This window comes from Salvelinus fontinalis, chromosome 8 (genome assembly GCF_029448725.1).
Source record: "Salvelinus fontinalis isolate EN_2023a chromosome 8, ASM2944872v1, whole genome shotgun sequence".
Lineage (NCBI taxonomy): Eukaryota > Metazoa > Chordata > Actinopteri > Salmoniformes > Salmonidae > Salvelinus > Salvelinus fontinalis.
Genome location: NC_074672.1, coordinates 10,081,783 through 10,099,037, shown reverse-complemented (window position 1 = coordinate 10,099,037; position 17,255 = coordinate 10,081,783). Strand labels below are relative to the sequence as shown.

Below are 17,255 nucleotides of genomic sequence, written 5' to 3'. Positions count from 1 at the left end.
TGTTGGAAAAATTACTTGTGTCATGCACAAAGTAGATGTCCTAACCGACTTTCCAAAACTATTGTTCGTTAACAAGAAAATTGTGGAGTGGGTGAAAAACAACTGTACTTTTGTATATATAGTGTAATTATTCGTTTTTTACTCCGCTGGTCTCAGGAAGAAATTACGAGTCCACACTGTCCGAGACTTAGTCAATGTATCCGACACTGATACAAGACCGAGACATTCAATGTATGGTCTCGAGACCAAACAACACTGGATGGTAGGGTAAGATAAATTGTTTTTACATGCATTTGTTCATTCAATAAAAAGGGGGGTTTTGAAAACCATACAATCAATCATGATTGTAGGCCTTATACACATGCAACTCAGACAACAACAACAACAACAGCAACCACTGGTGACACTTTACATTACAGGCTAATGTTGAATTATTCCTGTAAGTACAGTGTAGCTAGCCTATGGTACTTACTTATTCTTACACTGTACTTCTTACAGTTAAACTACTTAGGGTTAACAACCATATAATAATGGGTTAATAAGCCACAGTGATCATAACCATGATGATTTTAAATAAGTTAGACTACTGAAAATCACTAGTTTGAGAACTTCATGTCGGCGTAGAATAGCAGAACATAGAGACAACTCAAGACATAACGTCAAGACATAAACAGAGTGAGGAAGGCCGACCTTAAATAATCAGACCCTGAATAATCATGGGTCTGCTTATGCATGTTGATATAAATTATAATTATATGACAGTGTTGGTAGTTGTATTCTAAAAATATTTGATCTTATAAATTGTTGACGAACTTCAACTGAAGAAAGCACTTTCGATTGCGCAGTGAACGCACCAACAGGCTGCCAAAACGATTAAAACTTGAATGTTTGATAAAAATCGATCTTCTGTGTAGTTATTGCATAATTTAACTCCAATATGAGACACATTTAGGATATCAATAACTTACCGTTCACAAACTCAATAAAAGTCAGCTATAAACATTTCAAAAGAGTTAGATATAATTCCGTTCCGTTTCTTCTCTCCGTCTTCCCTCACTCACGTGAAGACAGCTGAATATGTATATCGTACAGTTGTAACGTCAATCCATCTACAACAGCATAGCCTGTTGACTATTAGGCTATTTCTTAAAAGTTTAGCAAAGGAAAATAAAAATGTCGCGGCCGAATAAGGTTTTGGTGAAATAAGGTGAACGAGGAGGAGAGGACTTCCCTGTTAGGCATAACGCAAATAAACGCATTTAATAATGTAGTCTACGGAAGTGATCGTGGATCACGTTTACGTTCACATACTTAAGGGGGATGGGGGAATAAAAAAAATACATAGCAGGGTAGCCTGCTCATGGAACAACAGTTTAATGGTATCAATAACATTTGGTTTGTATTCACACTTTTTTTTTTTTTTTTTTTTTTTTTACAAATTTACCACAAATTAGTGAGTTGTTTCGGTTTGCTCTAAATTGTGCAAGAAACCATCCCCTTCTTATAAAATATATATGGAGTTATTATGTATTATTATACGGATATATGGTCTATAATACTTCAATAATACCATTCCACCTCTACATATATTCAAATTAAGGGGCCTGTGATATAGTCAGTGGCTTATCTGTAAAATAGAGACCATTTGAAACTACTATAGAATTTACATACTGGCCTATCTGCTATTGAGGAAGCATTAAATACATTCGATATGCATATGCATATCATAGCTCTAGTTTAGATCCCTGTAATATGGATACCGTCCATAGGACGGAGTTGAGTTTACTTTGCCATTGCATATCCGTGTAAAATGACTGCGTAAACGACCTTAAGCTGCTGGCACTCTGAAAACGAAACTAACCAAGCATACAGTGGTAGCCAATGGGCATGATATTATAGTAACAGACATAGTAAAGGTCCATTGAATGGTAACGGTAGGCGGACGAAAGCATTGTCGCACACTACACACAGTAACTTCCAGTAAAACAGGTGTTTGTTGTTAGGTTCTCAGGACTCCGGCATGCACGCCCACGCAGTACTGTTGGCATACGTTCATGAGGTGAATAGACAGACATAAATGGTGCATCATCTTTGGGGGACATAGTCATAGCATATTGGTTTAAAAAGTAATGACATATACAAACCACAGACATGTACATATTTACTTTGGTTCATGTGTAATGATGACCAGACACTTGTATCCTTACGCGTCATTTCACCTTTCTTGGCACACTTGAACGTTGGGCCAGTAACCGAAAAGTCCCTAGTTCGAATCCCACGAGCAGACAAGGTAAGATGGGTACATTTCCATATCCGTCATTAAGTGTATGGCTACAATCATATTAGGACAAGGCCATTTGCCAATTAGGCTACTTTAGCCACCGCCTCCTACGTGTCATGTAATCAAGTTAGATGTCTGCTGCCTTCTAGTTGCGTGCGCCTCAACCTCCAGATCTGACAGGCCACCATGCCCACATGAATGCTGGTGGGCACTAGAGAAAATTCGATTGAACATGATAATACATCATAGACTGAAGGTAAGTCCTAATTAACTTTATTTAAATATCGTTCAACGGCCTAACCATGAGCGTGTTATCTAAACATTTAGGGTATGCTACTGTAACCACAGATGAAAGGGGAAGTTATCAGTATCTTTGCTGTAACTTTCCATTGCAAATTTGTTTGCGGATGCAATGGTGCAAATGTGTTTGACTTTAGATGTGAGACCATAGAGATGCCACAAGAGGGAGTTGTTAGACCGCCTAAATTTGAATCCTCTTCATTCACTGCCCTCAGCAGAGGCAGCGAGGAGGCCAGGGCACTACATGAGGTGGAGGGATGTTCTCTGATAGATAGAACAATTGGGATATATGCAATGACCTCAACATGGTCAGTGGATGTGTTGGACATAGAACCACCATGATATAAGCCTGGTTGTAGATCGATTAGGTCCTGTCAGTGTTTGCTTCTTCCTGCTTGGGTTAGTATTAGGACAGGGAATGCTGATTTTTTTTTTTTTTTTTTTTTTTTAGATCAGTGATCGGGTTGGTTATAGGGGACCGCTAAAAACAGTTAAATTGCGTGTTTCACTGAGTATGTTTGTATGTGTTTCTCTTTGTGTTCTTGTCTGTGTTTTTGTATGTAAAGGCTTCCTGTGTGTGTGTACAGATTGGTTGTGCGTCTGTGTGTGTGTGTGCATCATGGTGTACAAGTAACGTTTGCAGTGATGAAGCTTAATGTGTCTGCACCACAATGCTGTAATCAATATCAATTATGCACTTAAAATAACATAAGGTAGAATATAAACACACAATAAGAAGAACATGAGAAAGTAGGCATACTATTTACAGGGTCAGTTCCAATGCCATATTTACAATGTGCAGGGATACTGAGTTGATAGAGGTAGATATGTGTAAGGGTAAAGTGACTAAGCATCAGGACATGTTATGATTAACAGTGTATCAGCAGGGTAAATGAAGAGTGCGTGTGTGTGTAGAGTCAGTATAAATGTGTGTGCATGTTATGTGTGTGTTGAAGTGTCAGTGTGTGTGAGTGTGTAGAGTCCTATGACTGTGCATAGAGACAGTGCAACAACAACAATAAAATACAAGGGTCAACTCAGTCTGTGTAGCCATTCTGTTAGCCATTTAGCAGTCTTATGGCTTGGGGATAGAAGCTGTTCAGGTGCCTGTTGGTGTCAGACTTCATGCACCGGTACCGCTTGCTGTACAGAGAGAACAGTCTATGGCTTGGGTGGCTGGAGTCACTCAAGGCCAATTTTCCGGGCCTGGATGGCAAAGTGTGTGGCCCCAGTGATGTACTGGGCTGTCCACACTACCTTCTGTAGCGCCTTGCGATCGAGGGTGGTGCTGTTGCCATACCAAGCAGTGATGCAGCCAGTCAAGATGCTCTCAATGGTGCAGCTGTAGAACATTTTGAGGATTTGAGGGATCATGCCAAACCTTTTAAACTTTGAGGGGGAAGAGGTGCTGTCGCACCTTCTTCACGACTGTGCGCGTGTGAGTGGACCATTTTAAGTCCTTAGGGATTTGGATACCAAGGAACTTGAAGCTCTCAACCCACTCCACTGCAGCCCCATTGATGTGGATGAGGGCGTGCTCACCCCCCGGTTTCCTGTAGTCCACGATCAACAGAAGTACCGCAGTTAGGGTTTCCTATGTGTGTGTTTTGTAGTATTTTGCCCTGTCCTCTTCGTTGCTATTTTCATTTTCTGCATGGCTGAAGGACTGCACCATTGAAACACTGTTTGAGATGGTCCACATTCCAGAAAGACACAGTTCAGCTGAAGGTTGTCATGAGTGAAACACTAGCAACACACACACACGATATTGTACTTGGTTCTTTTCTTATGTCTTAACCAAGGTTTTCTTTTTTTACAGGTTTTGAACAGCGCCACAGAAGGGTGGAGAATAGAGCCAGAGTATTGATTTGATAAAGGTAAGACTATTTTGCTTGAAAGCGAGAAGGAATTATTTATTTATTTTTCTTTCTCTCTCTCTTTCTTTACACAGCCCCTTAGCTTCCCTGTTTCTACATTGCCCAATACTAAATCAGTCATTATAGTGGATTAACACATAACAGAATTTGTCCCTCACAGCAAATAAACCTTTGAAATGGGAACTAATATTACAGTTTGATATATGGTTTGAGACAAAACAATAACGGTCAGGCCTATTAACATCACCACTAGGGGTCAACAGTTCAGCACGTCATCTTTAAAATGTATTTAGCCTGTTAATGATGGCCATCAGATTCCTATCTCTCTTTCCTGCTCACTCGCTCCCTTGCTCTCTCTCTCCCTGCCATAGCCTGGAGGAGTGTTGTAGCCAGCATCTGGAGTCAGGCTGTGTGAATGGGATCCTTTCTTACGGGGGCCTGCGCTCCAGTGAGCGCACTCAGGGCATGGGGCACTGCACTGCAGGCCTACCAAGGTAGGGGTAGGCAGGGGAAAAGGAGGTGCAGGGGTAGGGCCAGGCAGGCAGGGAAATGGAGAGGCAGGAGGGATGGAGTAGGAGAGGGGGTTGGGGATATTGGGACGCCACAGAGTTTATCACACGGCCACTAGCTTTGAGGCTCTTTTCAGAGTCTCACCTTTCCTGCTGTATACTATCTAGTTTCATGTTCTGTCCTCTCCCCAATTTATTTCTTCTTCCCGTCCTCTCTCTCTGTTTTAGGGGAAACGGTGGGGACAGGTCTGGTAGTATAAATGAAATGGAGAGGGCCAAGTGGCTGGGGTTAGGGAGACAGATTTATTGGGGTTTGGGATGGGAGGAAGAGGCTTGGTGGTCCAGTGCTGGGACTGGGGCTGGTGGGGATGCTAGCTACATAAAAATGGTTGCCGGTCTTGTCTTGTAATGAGATAATAAAAGCTTAAAAAGCTGGGGATCATGGATAATACCTTCCAAGGCCCTCTTCTCCACAGGGGACCTGGTGGGTGGGCAGACTGGCTCTGACTGCTTTCTCTTTTTATTTATTTTACTAGGCATGTCAGTTAAGAACAAATTATTATTTTCAATTACGGAACGGTGGGTTAACTGCCTTGTTCAGGGGCAGAACGACAGATTTGTACCTTGTCAGCTCAGGGATTTGATCTTGCAACCTTTCGGTTACTAGTCCAACACTCTAACCACTAGGCTACCTGCCACTCAAGTTGGGGATGAGGTGGTAGTTATAGAGAGCAGATGAGGTGTTGGTTTTATTTTCAGGTTCTATTCAGAGTTGTATTTTCAGGGGTTTGAAGTGCAGGACCACTCCTTTCATAGTTCTTTGAGCTTTTTATTGAAGTGATAGTAAAGATGGGGGAGGGTGAGTCAAAGGGCAGTGAGTGGGCCAGATTCGAACCCATGTCGACTCTGGCATACATGTGTGCCGGGGTCAGTGGCTGTAACTGCTGGACGACGCAGGCCACAGTTTAAAGGAAGCTTCAGACAACTGGAGGCATGAGCACCTGAATAGTGAACACCCCCGATGGCTCTACAGCCTCTCAAGGTTATAGCACATATCAATTATTATCTCTAGCTCTTTGTTGAGCAATTATATCCACATTCATTCATTAACTGAATCCCAAGGTGGAATGTACAAGAAATGTAGCTTGGCCAACTGAACATATAGCCGATAAACTCCGAAAAATCAGGTGAATAAATGGACGCACTCGCTTAGGCTCTACCGGTGCCCAGAGCTGACAGATGTTGCATTGATGTTACAAGTCATTATACCACCCCGCTCTTAATGATCTGCCCGCTTTGTTCCCCGATGGGTCAAATGCGAATGCTCCCCACATGTGGTTGCGTGCAATACAACGGAAGCGTAGGCTACTCCAGGGGTTATAGGCCTGCATCTGTTTGCATACATTTAATTGGAGAATTATATGGAGAGTGTTTTTCTCTTATTGACCCTACGAGGGATAGCCTATTCCTTTCCTTTGCCTTAAAAAAAAAATACAAGAGGTAGGCCTATCATGCTGGCCAGGATAAAGGATCAATGTCTACTTTAGAAGTGTCATATCTATCTCAGAAGGCAGAACCAGTCCTAGACAGGACTCCTTAATAATTATCACTATATTTACATACTTCAAAAACACTAATTATGCTAGTTGACTGCACATAGCATAGACACATAGTGCTGACGCTCACTCCGCAGTGGTTGGGAATGGGTACGGGAGTTGAACATGCAGCGACCCAGACCCCCTTACTGTCAGAGATTATGTGTAATGACATTCTTTTAATGTATAAAAAATAATAATCATAAAGAAGTGTCTCATTTAGTCCTAGTTGGGCAATGGAATCATAAGTGTGTGTATATATACTATGTATTTTTTATTTCTTATTCTCCTTCATAACGCACCTTGCTTAAAGGGATATTTTGGGAATGAGGCCCTTTATTTACTTCCCTAGAGACAGATGCGTGCATTTTGAAGGAAGTTTAAGTCTAAGACTAGCGCAATTGCTAACTAGCATTAGCACACTGACTGAAGTCCATGGGTATCTTCTAGCAGGTTGTAAATCACAGCTGGCGTTGTACATTGTTTGCTTCCTTCAGCCATTCGGGAAAGACTGTTTCAGTTTCAATGACTCAATATTTTGGACAAAAAACTGATGAATGTAAATAAGGCTGGGAATGTCAACACAATCAGACTAACAAGTCAATCATAACGTGGCTAATAGGCTAGCGTATCTATTTATGTAGCTATTTATTTAGTCAGATAAAAACACAGAGCATGAAGTTAGCTAGCTGCTGGGATGATTTTGTCATTGGACGAGTGGGTGAGTGGCCAACTTTTTCCACTCATATCATTTTTGTTTAAGGTGTCATTTAGTTAGCTACACTGAACAAAAATATAAACGCAACATGCAACAATTTCAAAGATTTTACTGAGTTATAGTTCATATAAGTAACTCAGTCAATTAAAATCAATTATTTAGGACCTAATCTATGGATTTCGCATAACTGGGAATACAGATGTGCCTCTGTTGGTCACAGATACCTTAAAACAAATTGGGGCATGGATCAGAAAACCAGTCAGTATCTGGTGTGACCACCATTTACCTCATGCAGCGAAACACATCTCCTTCGAATAGAGTTGACCAGGCTGTTGATTGTGGAATGTTGTCCCTTTCCTCTTTAATGGCTGTGCGAAGTTGCTGGATATCAGCGGTAACTGGAACACGTTGTCGTACACGTCGATCCAAAGCATCCCAAACATGCTCATGGTGGCATGTCTGAGTATGTAGGCCATGGAAGAACTGGGACATTTTCACCTTCCAGGAATTGTGTACAGATCCTTGCGACATGGGGCTGTGCACTATCATGCTGAAGCATGAGGTGATGGCAGCGGATGAATGGCACAACAATGGGCCTCAGGATCTTGTTACGTATTTCTGTGCATTCAAATTGATATCGATAAAAATGTGATTGTGTTTGTTGTCCGTAGCTTATGCCAGCCCATACCATAACCCCACCGGCACCATGGGGTACTCTGTTCACAACGTTGACATCAGCAAACCGCTGGCCCACACGACACCCTACATGCCATCTGCCCAGTACAGTTGAAACCAGGATTCATCCGTGAAAAGCCCACTTCTCCAGCGTGCCAGTGGCCATCAAAGGTGAGCATTTGCCCACTAAAGTAGGTTACGACACCGAACTGCAGTCAGGTCAAGACCCTGGTGAGGACGATGAGCACACAAATGAGATTCCCTGAGATGGTTCCCTGACAGTTTGTACAGAAATTCTTCGGTTGTGCAAACCCACAGTTTCATCAGCTGTCCGGGTGGCTGGTCTCAGACGATCCCAAAGGTGAATAAGTCGGATGTGGAGGCCCTTGGCTGGCGTGGTTAATCGTGGTCTGCGGTTGTGAGGCCAGTTGGACCTACTGCCAAATTCTCTAAAATGACGATGAAGGTGGCTTATGGTAGAGAAGATTAACATAAAATTCTCTGCAACCACTCTGGTGGACATTCCTGCAGTCAGCATTCCAAGTGCACACTCCCTGAAAACTTGAGACATCTGTGGCATTGTGTTTTGTGATATAAATGCACATTTGAGTGGCCTTTTATTGTCCCCAGCACAAAGTGCACCTGTGTAATGAAAATGCTGTTTAATTGGTTTCTTCATATGCCACACCTGTCAGATGGATGGATTATCTTGGCAAAAAAGAAATGTTCACTAACAGGGATGTAAACAAATTTATGCAAAAACATGTGAGAAATAAGCTTTTTGTGCGTATGGACAATTTCTGCGATCTTTTATTTCAGCTCATGAAATGGGACCAACTCTTCACATTTTGCATTTATATTTTTGTTCAGTGATTCACTTTACTAGCTAGCTATGCTGAACTTGAACGGCTTTTATCCGCAGTTAGCATACCTCTTAGTTGTCAATGAAATGTATTTGGCATCGATGAAATGTATTTGGCATTGATCAAATGGGCGGGTAGGCAGGCAAGTTCCCATGGAGTTGTCAAAACGTGGGTTGGGACGAACATGCACTGGCAGGCAAGCTGCAGAAGGGCGAGCAGACTACTATTCCCCATTTGTTTATCAGTGCAATTTCTGTCAACCAACTACGAGCTGTTCCCTTGTTAGATTTTAGCTCATCTCGCTCTGGCCAACATTTGTTGTTGATCTTTTTGTTGTTGATGAATAGTTCCCAAATGTAAGAGGACTCCCGTGGTATTTACATATTTTCAGAAATCCATTCTGGTGTATTGGGGCTTTTGGCGAGTGCTTTCTAATGATCTAAAGTTGCGCTGTTGCTACTGCCTGTAAACAGAAGTGCTCCAATGTCAGAAAAAAAAGCATCATATATTCTTCCTGGGGGTGTATATGAGCAGATTTTAATAAGGTTTCTTATTGCTAAAATGCTGCGAGTTCCACTTTAAGTCTGGTCAAGACTTTATAATGTATATATTTTATTTTGTATTGCACAGAGACATAGTCACTGACCAATAACCTGCATTTAAGGGGAAAGACCTCTACAGCGGCACCAATAAGGTCGCTCTCTCATCTGTGCAATAGAACAGGACAGGTTTATATGGGAAGCATCAAAGGGGAAGAGGTGAAAAAGGAACATGAGGGATTTATTGTCTTGTTAATATATGCCCACTAAGAAGCTTGAGGATTGAGCAATACTATTTTAATTGTAGCTATTTATGTAGTGAATCAACAACTTACATAATGTATGGAGTCAATATGAGACAAAAAATATGTAAAGACTTTGGCTATTGCGGTGACCACAGTAAAATTCCACGTGACCATTGAGTCATGGTAATCTCCTTTTATGCTCTCTGGACATGTGTTGGTAGTACCCAACTAGCTAACGACCTGGCTAATGGCCTGGTACTCAGGGCTTTATTGTCCCTCTAACCACTCTGACATCAATGCAAATGCAATCAAAAATCACATCAAACACATCATCAAAACAGTATGTGCTTTTAAAACTCACCTCACTGTGAGCTGAGTGGAAAACATGGTCATTGTGGATGTTGTTTGAAAGCCTAACACAACAAAATGGACAGTGCTCTCTAATGTGATGATTCATTCAAAACACTATGCATATTCAATCTTATGCATAGGCCTATATATGAGCCCAAGCACCCCCCCATTTATTCAAAAATAAATAGTGATTGAGCCATTATACAATACATAGCCTACTACATATTACGCACAGCAGAAAGAAAACGTTTTAAAAAGCTGAACATAGTTGGTCTAGCCTATGCTCCAAAATTAAACAAATTCTAGTAATCACCTTTGACTGCATTATTATGCATCCTGGATGGACTGGTTACCTTATGCTAAGCTCCAAACTTTCTATCCATGAGTCTGGGAGAGAACATATAGGCCTAGGCAATGCTGTTGGTTCATTGATTGTGCAGAGTTAGCCTACAATTCTAATGAATTTGTATTTGATTTTGTATTTGAATAGCCTAGAAATGGGGAACTTTTTAATATTGTCATAATTAATAGGCTTATACATTACCTTTTTTAGCTACAGAATATCTCACCACTGTGCGTTTCCATCTCTCTCTCCTTCATTCCTTTCTTGAGCGAGCATGTTTCACTGTGAAAATATGTTAGTATTGATGTTCCCAAACAGATTTCAATTGGTTTCCCAAATTAAGCATTGGGTAGCTACAGGAACAGGATTGGAGAGCCCAAGGCATACAGAATTTGAGAGAAATATCACCTGTCTGGCAGAGAGGCTGCATGCTCATCGAACAGTGGTTGATGAGTGGAGTGAAATAACAGGAGTAACTTACCCGAACCAGCGGAAAGCGGCCTCTGTTTGCTATTGGAGTGCATACAGATGACATTTTTTACCCCATTTGATAAGTGGCTTTTCTAAATCTTAACTGCTTTTACAGATTCAATTGAGAATAGTCTGATGGGTGAAAATATGATCACTTGATAGGAGAACAGTGCAGCCTGAGGCAAGGAACCGAGCACTTTCTCAAATCATCAATATATCGTGTAGTGACATCATGCAGCCCATCTATGTTTTTATTTCTAAGACATTTTAAGGTTTGTATCATTCACAACTAAAGTTGCCAAATAACTCTAAATCTAGCGCATAGGACCTGTTTCAAATGATGACTTTTACGGTCAACATAGCCACTTCATATGTGCACTAGCTTCGGAATGGAAAAAATATCCTTTCTATTTTATTCAGCAAAGTTATCATTATATTCTTCTTACTATAAAACCATATAATATAAAATAATGGCATATGATTTATAAGACTATCTTATCTACTAAATGGACAAACCTACAGCCTATGGCATGGCCCATACAGTAGGCCAACTCATATTCTGTTCTTCTGAACTACATTTTCTGAAATACATTTTCCCTATATCATGTTTCTTTAGACCTGCCTAAAATAAATATAGGATTTATTGTGATGGTGTATATTACATTGATTTATTAGACTTTTTATATTGTTTATATTAATTAACGTTCAATTACTGTGAAGATGGTGAGAGCGGCAGTCTTTTGCATGACAATAATCGGCTGATATTTCATGACGGCCACAACCCTAGTAAAGACCCATTTCAATATAATGTGTTATGGATACATGAACATGTGTGCCATGGGATGTCAATGGAATTGTGGAGGCTGTCAAAAGAATTAAGGTATATTCTTATAAAAAAAAAACATTTTTAAACACCGTCATCAGGTTTAGGTAAGCTTGGGATGGGTTGTCATTCTCCTCCACCTACTACTTAATATCCAGAGGAGTATACATTTTCATTGATAAAAAAACTAAATCACATTGAAGTCTACAGAATTTACTACAAACCCAAATGGACGTTTTATAAGGGAAACCTAGCACATTAAAAAGTCACTCTACTGAATTGTTATTGCCCAGATGAAGAGGACCCAATGTTCATTAATGATCTTATACTAAATCTTTCTCAATGTAACCGGAATATTATATGGAGAGGGTGGTATTTTAATTGTGAGCGGATGCAACTCTAGACAAGTCATCAACAAAACTATATCCTCTTCCTAACATGTCTAAAGTATTAAACCACAACTGGAACAGTTCTCACTCATCATTATTCACGATTCATTCAGGGCTACCTGTAATAAGGAAGTACGCGTACTGGGATATGTTTCCGGGTAGCCTCTGAGAATAACATCAACGAATATACGGTGACTGAGTTCATCAGGAAGTGTATAGGAGATGTTGTACCCACAGTGACTATTAAAACCTACCCAAACCAGAAACCGTGGATAGAGGGCAGCATTTGCGGTAAACTGGAAGCGCGAACGACCACATAACCATGGCAAGGTGTCTGGGAATATGGCCGAATACAAACAGTGTAGTTATTTCCTCTGTAAGGCAATCAAACAGGCAAAACTTCAGTACAGAGACAAAGTGGAGTCACAATTCAACGGCTCAGACACTAAATATATGTGGCAGGGTCTACGGACAATCACAGACTACAAAGGGAAAACCAGCCACCTCGCGGACACCAACGTCTTGCTTCTGTACAAGCTAAACACCTTCGCCCGCTTTGAGGACAACACAGTGCCACCGACGCGGCCCGCTACCAAGGACGGTGGGCTCTCATTCTCTGTGGCCGACGTGAGTAAGACATTTTAAGCATGTTAACCGTAACATATTCAATCTCTCCATATCGCAGTCTGCTGTCCCCATTTGCTTCAAGATGTCCACCATTGTTCCTGTACCCAAGAAAGCAAAGGTAACTGAACTAAATGACTATCGCCCCGTAGCACTCACTTCTGTCATCATGATGTGCTTTGAGAGGCTAGTTAAGGATAATATCACCTCTACCTTACCTGACACCCACTCCAATTTGCTTACTGCCCCAATAGATCCGCAGACGATGCAATCGCTGCCCTATCTGGACAAGAGGAATACCTATGTAAGATTGCTGTTCATTGACTATAGCTCAGCGTTCAACACCATAGTAACCTCCAAGCTCATCATTAAGCTCGGGGCCCTGGGTCTGAATCCAGCCCTGTGCAACTGGGTCATGGACTTCCTGACGGGCCGCCCCCAGGTGGTGAAGGTAGGAAACAACACCTCCACTTCGCTGACCCTCAAATCAGGGGCTCTACAAGGGTGCATGCTCAGCCCCCTCCTGTACTCCCTGTTCACCCATGACTGCGTAGCCACGCACGCCTCCAACTCATCATCAAGTTTGCAGACGGCACAACAGTAGTAGGCCTGATTACCAACAATGACGAGACAACCTACAGGGAGGAGGTGAGGGCCCTGGGAGAGTGGTGCCAGGAAAATAACCTCTCACTCAATGTCAACAAAACAAAGGAGCTGATCGCGGGCTTCAGGAAACAGCAGACGGAGCACGCCCCTATCCACATTGATGTGACCGCAGTGGAGAAAGTGGAAAGCTTCAATGTCCTCGGTGTACACGTCACTGAAGATCTGAAATGGTCCACCCACACAGACAGTGTGGTAAAGAAGGAGCAACAGCGCCTCTTCGACCTCAGGAGGCTGAAGAAATTTGGCTTGGACCCTCACAAACTTTAACAGATGCACAACTGAGAGCATCCTGTCGGGCTGCATCACCGCCTGGTACGGCAACTGCACCGCCTGCATCCGCAGGGCTCTCCAGAGGGTGGTACAGTCTGCCCAACGCATCACCGGGGACACACTGCCCACCCTCCAGGACACCTACAGCACCCAATGTCACAGGAAGGCCAAAAAGATGCACTATTGTAAAGTGGTTGTTCCACTGGATATCATAAGGTGAATGCACCAATTTGTAAGTCGCTCTGGATAAGAGCGTCTGCTAAATGACTTAAATGTAAATGTAAGATCATCAAGGACATCAACCACCCGAGCCACGGCCTGATCACCCCGCTGTCATCCAGGAGGCGAGGTCAGTACAGGTGCATCAAAGCTGGGACCAAGAGACTGAAAAACAGCTTCTATCTTAAGGCCATCAAACTGTTTAATAGCCATCACTAGCCAGATTCCACCCGGTTACGCAACCCTGCACCTTAGAGGCTGCTGCCCAATATACAGTTGAAGTCGGACGTTTACATACACTTAGGTTGGAGTCATTAAAACTCATTTTTCAACCACTCCACAAATGTCTTGTTAACAAACTATAGTTTTGGCAAGTCGGTTAGGACATCTACTTTGTGTATGACACAAGTCATTTTTCCAACAATTGTTTACAGACATATTATTTCACTTATCACACTCTATCACAATTCCAGTGTGTCAGAAGTTTACATACACTATGTTGACTGTGCCTTTTAAACAGCTTGGAAAATTCCAGAAAATTATGTCATGGCTTTAGAAGCTGCTGATAGGCTAAATGAGTCAATTGGCGGTGTTCCTGTGGATGTATTTCAAGCACTACCTTCATACTCAGTGCCTCTTTGCTCGACACCATGGGAAAATCAAAAGAAATCAGCCAAGACCTCAGAAAGAAAATTGTAGACCTCCACAAGTCTGGTTCATCCTTGGGAGCAATTTCCAAACGCCTGAAGGTACCACGTTCATCTATACAAACAATAGCATACAAGTATAAACACCATGGGACCAAGCAGCCGTCATACCGCTCAGGAAGGAGACGTGTTCTGTTTCCTAGAGATGAACGTACTTTGGTGCGAAAAGTGCAAATCAATCCCAGAACAACAGCAAAGGACCTTGTGAAGATTCTGGAGGAAACAGGTAAAAAAGTTTCTTTATTCACAGTAAAACGAGTCCTATATCGACATAATCTGAAAGGCCGCTCAGCAAGGAAGAAGCCACTGCTCCAAAACCGCCATAAAAAGCCAGACTACGGTTTGCAACTGCACATGGGGACAAAGGTTGTACTTTTTGGAGAAATGTCCTCTGGTCTGATGAAACACAAATAGAACTGTTTGGCCATAATGACCATCGTTATGTTTGGAGGAAAAAGGGGGAGGCTTGCAAGCCGAAGAACACCGTCCCAACTGTGAAGCACGGGGGTGCTAGCATCATGTTGTGGGGGTGCTTTGCTGCAGGAGGGACTGGTGCACTTCACAAAGTAGATGGCATCATTAGGAAAGAAAATTGTGGATATATTAAAGCAACATCTGAAGACATCAGTCAGGAAGTTAAAGCTTGGTTGCAAATGGGTCTTCCAAATGGACACTGACCCCAAGCATACTTCCAAAGTTGTGGCAAAATGGCTTAAGGAAAAGAAAGTCAAGGTATTGGAGTGGCCATCACAAAGCCCTGACCCCAGCCCTATAGAGCATTTGTAGGCAGAACTGAAAAAGCATGTGCGAGCAAGGAGGCCTACAAACCTGACTCAGTTACACCGGCTCTGTCAGGAGGAAAGGTCCAAAGTTCACCCAATTTATTGTGGGAAGCTTGTGGAAATCTACCCACAATGTTTGACCCAAGCTAAACAATTTAAATGCTACCAAATACTAATTGAGTGTATGTAAACTTCTGACCCACTGGGAATGTAAAGAAAGAAATAAAAGCTGAAATAAATAATTCTCTCTACTATTATTCTGACATTTCACATTCTTAAAATAAAGTGGTGATCCTAACTGACCTAAGACAGGGACTTTTTACTTGGATTAAATGTTAGGAATTGCGAAAAACTGAGTTTTTAAATGTATTTGGCTAAGGTGTATGTCAACTTCTGTATTTAATGTTCAAGCATTCTTATTGGTTAGTTCAACTCTGATGACAATAAGGTGTGTTGTGATTGGCCCCGCTTGCAGATAGATGGAGATCGCGAACGTCAGGTCTTCCCAGTAGGAAAATGTGATGCAAGGGGTAGGTCACGTTCTGAATACTGTTTTCTATTTTACAATGTGTACAAGTTTGCTGTACGTTACTGATTTATACATGTGTGGGTATATGGTACCTGTTAGGGATTGAGGGGCTTCTGGGATGTGCTTTGGCATATGATTTCTGTAAATAAGTGTGTTAGCTAGCATACACCGATGTCATGGTCACATAAGCCACTGCTAACACAGTTGTCTTCATGCTACAGATTTTGCCATCGACAGCCATCAATACTGTTAAGCCCTGCACAACTAACTTGCTGTTTCCCATTTAACAACAGAAATAAATGATGCTCAACTGGGACCACTGGCCGAAGTGATTTATTATGAGAAAACACAACGCATGGAGAGTACATTATACATCTGTTACATAGACTTGGAATCACTGGCCACTTTAAATAATGTTTACATACTGCTTTACTCATCTCATGTGTTAATACTGTATTCTATTCTACTGTATTTTAGTCAATGCCACTCCGATATTGCTTGATCTAATATTTATATTTTTCTTAATTCCATTCTTTTACTTTTAGATTTGTGTGTATTGTTCTGAATTGTTAGATACTACTGCACTGTTGGAGCTAGGAACACAAGCATTTCGCTACACCCGCAATAACATCTGCTAAATATGTGTATGTGACCAATAAAATGTAATTTAATTTGATGGTAGCATCCATATTAATGTAGAAGTGTTTAGAATCATAGTCTATTCTTATTTACAATAGAAGTCACATAATACATTATTCACCATTCATTTCTAATGGGCACAAAATGATCTGAAATGCCACTAAAACAAACATCAAATGCATCCAACAAGTTTGTGGAGTCACAAGCTTGGTGTAATTATTGCATGCTTGGAACTGGGAACCAAATACAAACATTCTGACTACTTTAATACACATATAAGTGAATTTGTCCCAATACTTTGTCTCCTAAAATGTGGCGACTATTTACAAAAAGTGGTGTAATTTCTAAACGGCTCACCCGATATGGATGAAAATACACTCAAATTAAAGCTTACAGTCTGCACACCATATTATTTCAAATCTAAAGTGCTGGAGTACAGAGCAGAAAAAACATGTCACAGTCCCAATACTTTTGGAGATCACTGTATGTTGATGTTGTACGAGGTTAAAATATGCTCGATTTGAGTTCAATGGAAAAGCAATAAAAACGAATTGTTGAAAAAAAGACACAAATAATGCTTGTGAAACAGTGTGATTTAACCATTTAATCTGGCTGTTCATCTACAGAGTTCTTCTATAGCCTAGCAGTCCATTGATGACATTATCCGACAGTGTTAACTCTTCCCCTGCATGTCCTTTGAAGCCTCGCGCCTGTCTCCTCTCTATTGATCCTGCTGATGCTGTGACCCTCTGAGTTGTCATGTCTTTGATGCGTCCATGCTGTAGCTGCCCAGTGCCTTTACAACCCAGATCAATGTCTTGTGTCTGCTGCGTTGTGGTA

General features: G+C 41.6%; 1 protein-coding gene and 1 long non-coding RNA gene across 4 annotated transcripts in view; one reads left to right on the top strand and one right to left on the bottom strand.

Annotated features, from left to right (window-relative positions):
* The window catches only part of stat6 (signal transducer and activator of transcription 6, interleukin-4 induced), a 61,349-nt gene extending 60,059 nt beyond the window's left edge, over positions 1-1,290 (bottom strand). For all 3 annotated transcript variants that reach the window (XM_055930945.1, XM_055930946.1, XM_055930948.1), the window contains exon 1: positions 969-1,290. The gene's annotated coding sequence lies outside the window, so the exon portion shown is untranslated. The remainder of the gene's footprint in view (positions 1-968) is intronic.
* Positions 1,291-1,972: 682 nt separating this feature from the next.
* Positions 1,973-16,090, top strand: LOC129860509 (uncharacterized). Its single transcript, XR_008760385.1, has 4 exons — positions 1,973-2,290; positions 2,431-2,537; positions 4,401-4,458; positions 15,723-16,090. It is a non-coding gene; the product is annotated as an uncharacterized LOC129860509 (long non-coding RNA).
* The last annotated feature ends 1,165 nt before the right edge of the window (positions 16,091-17,255 follow it).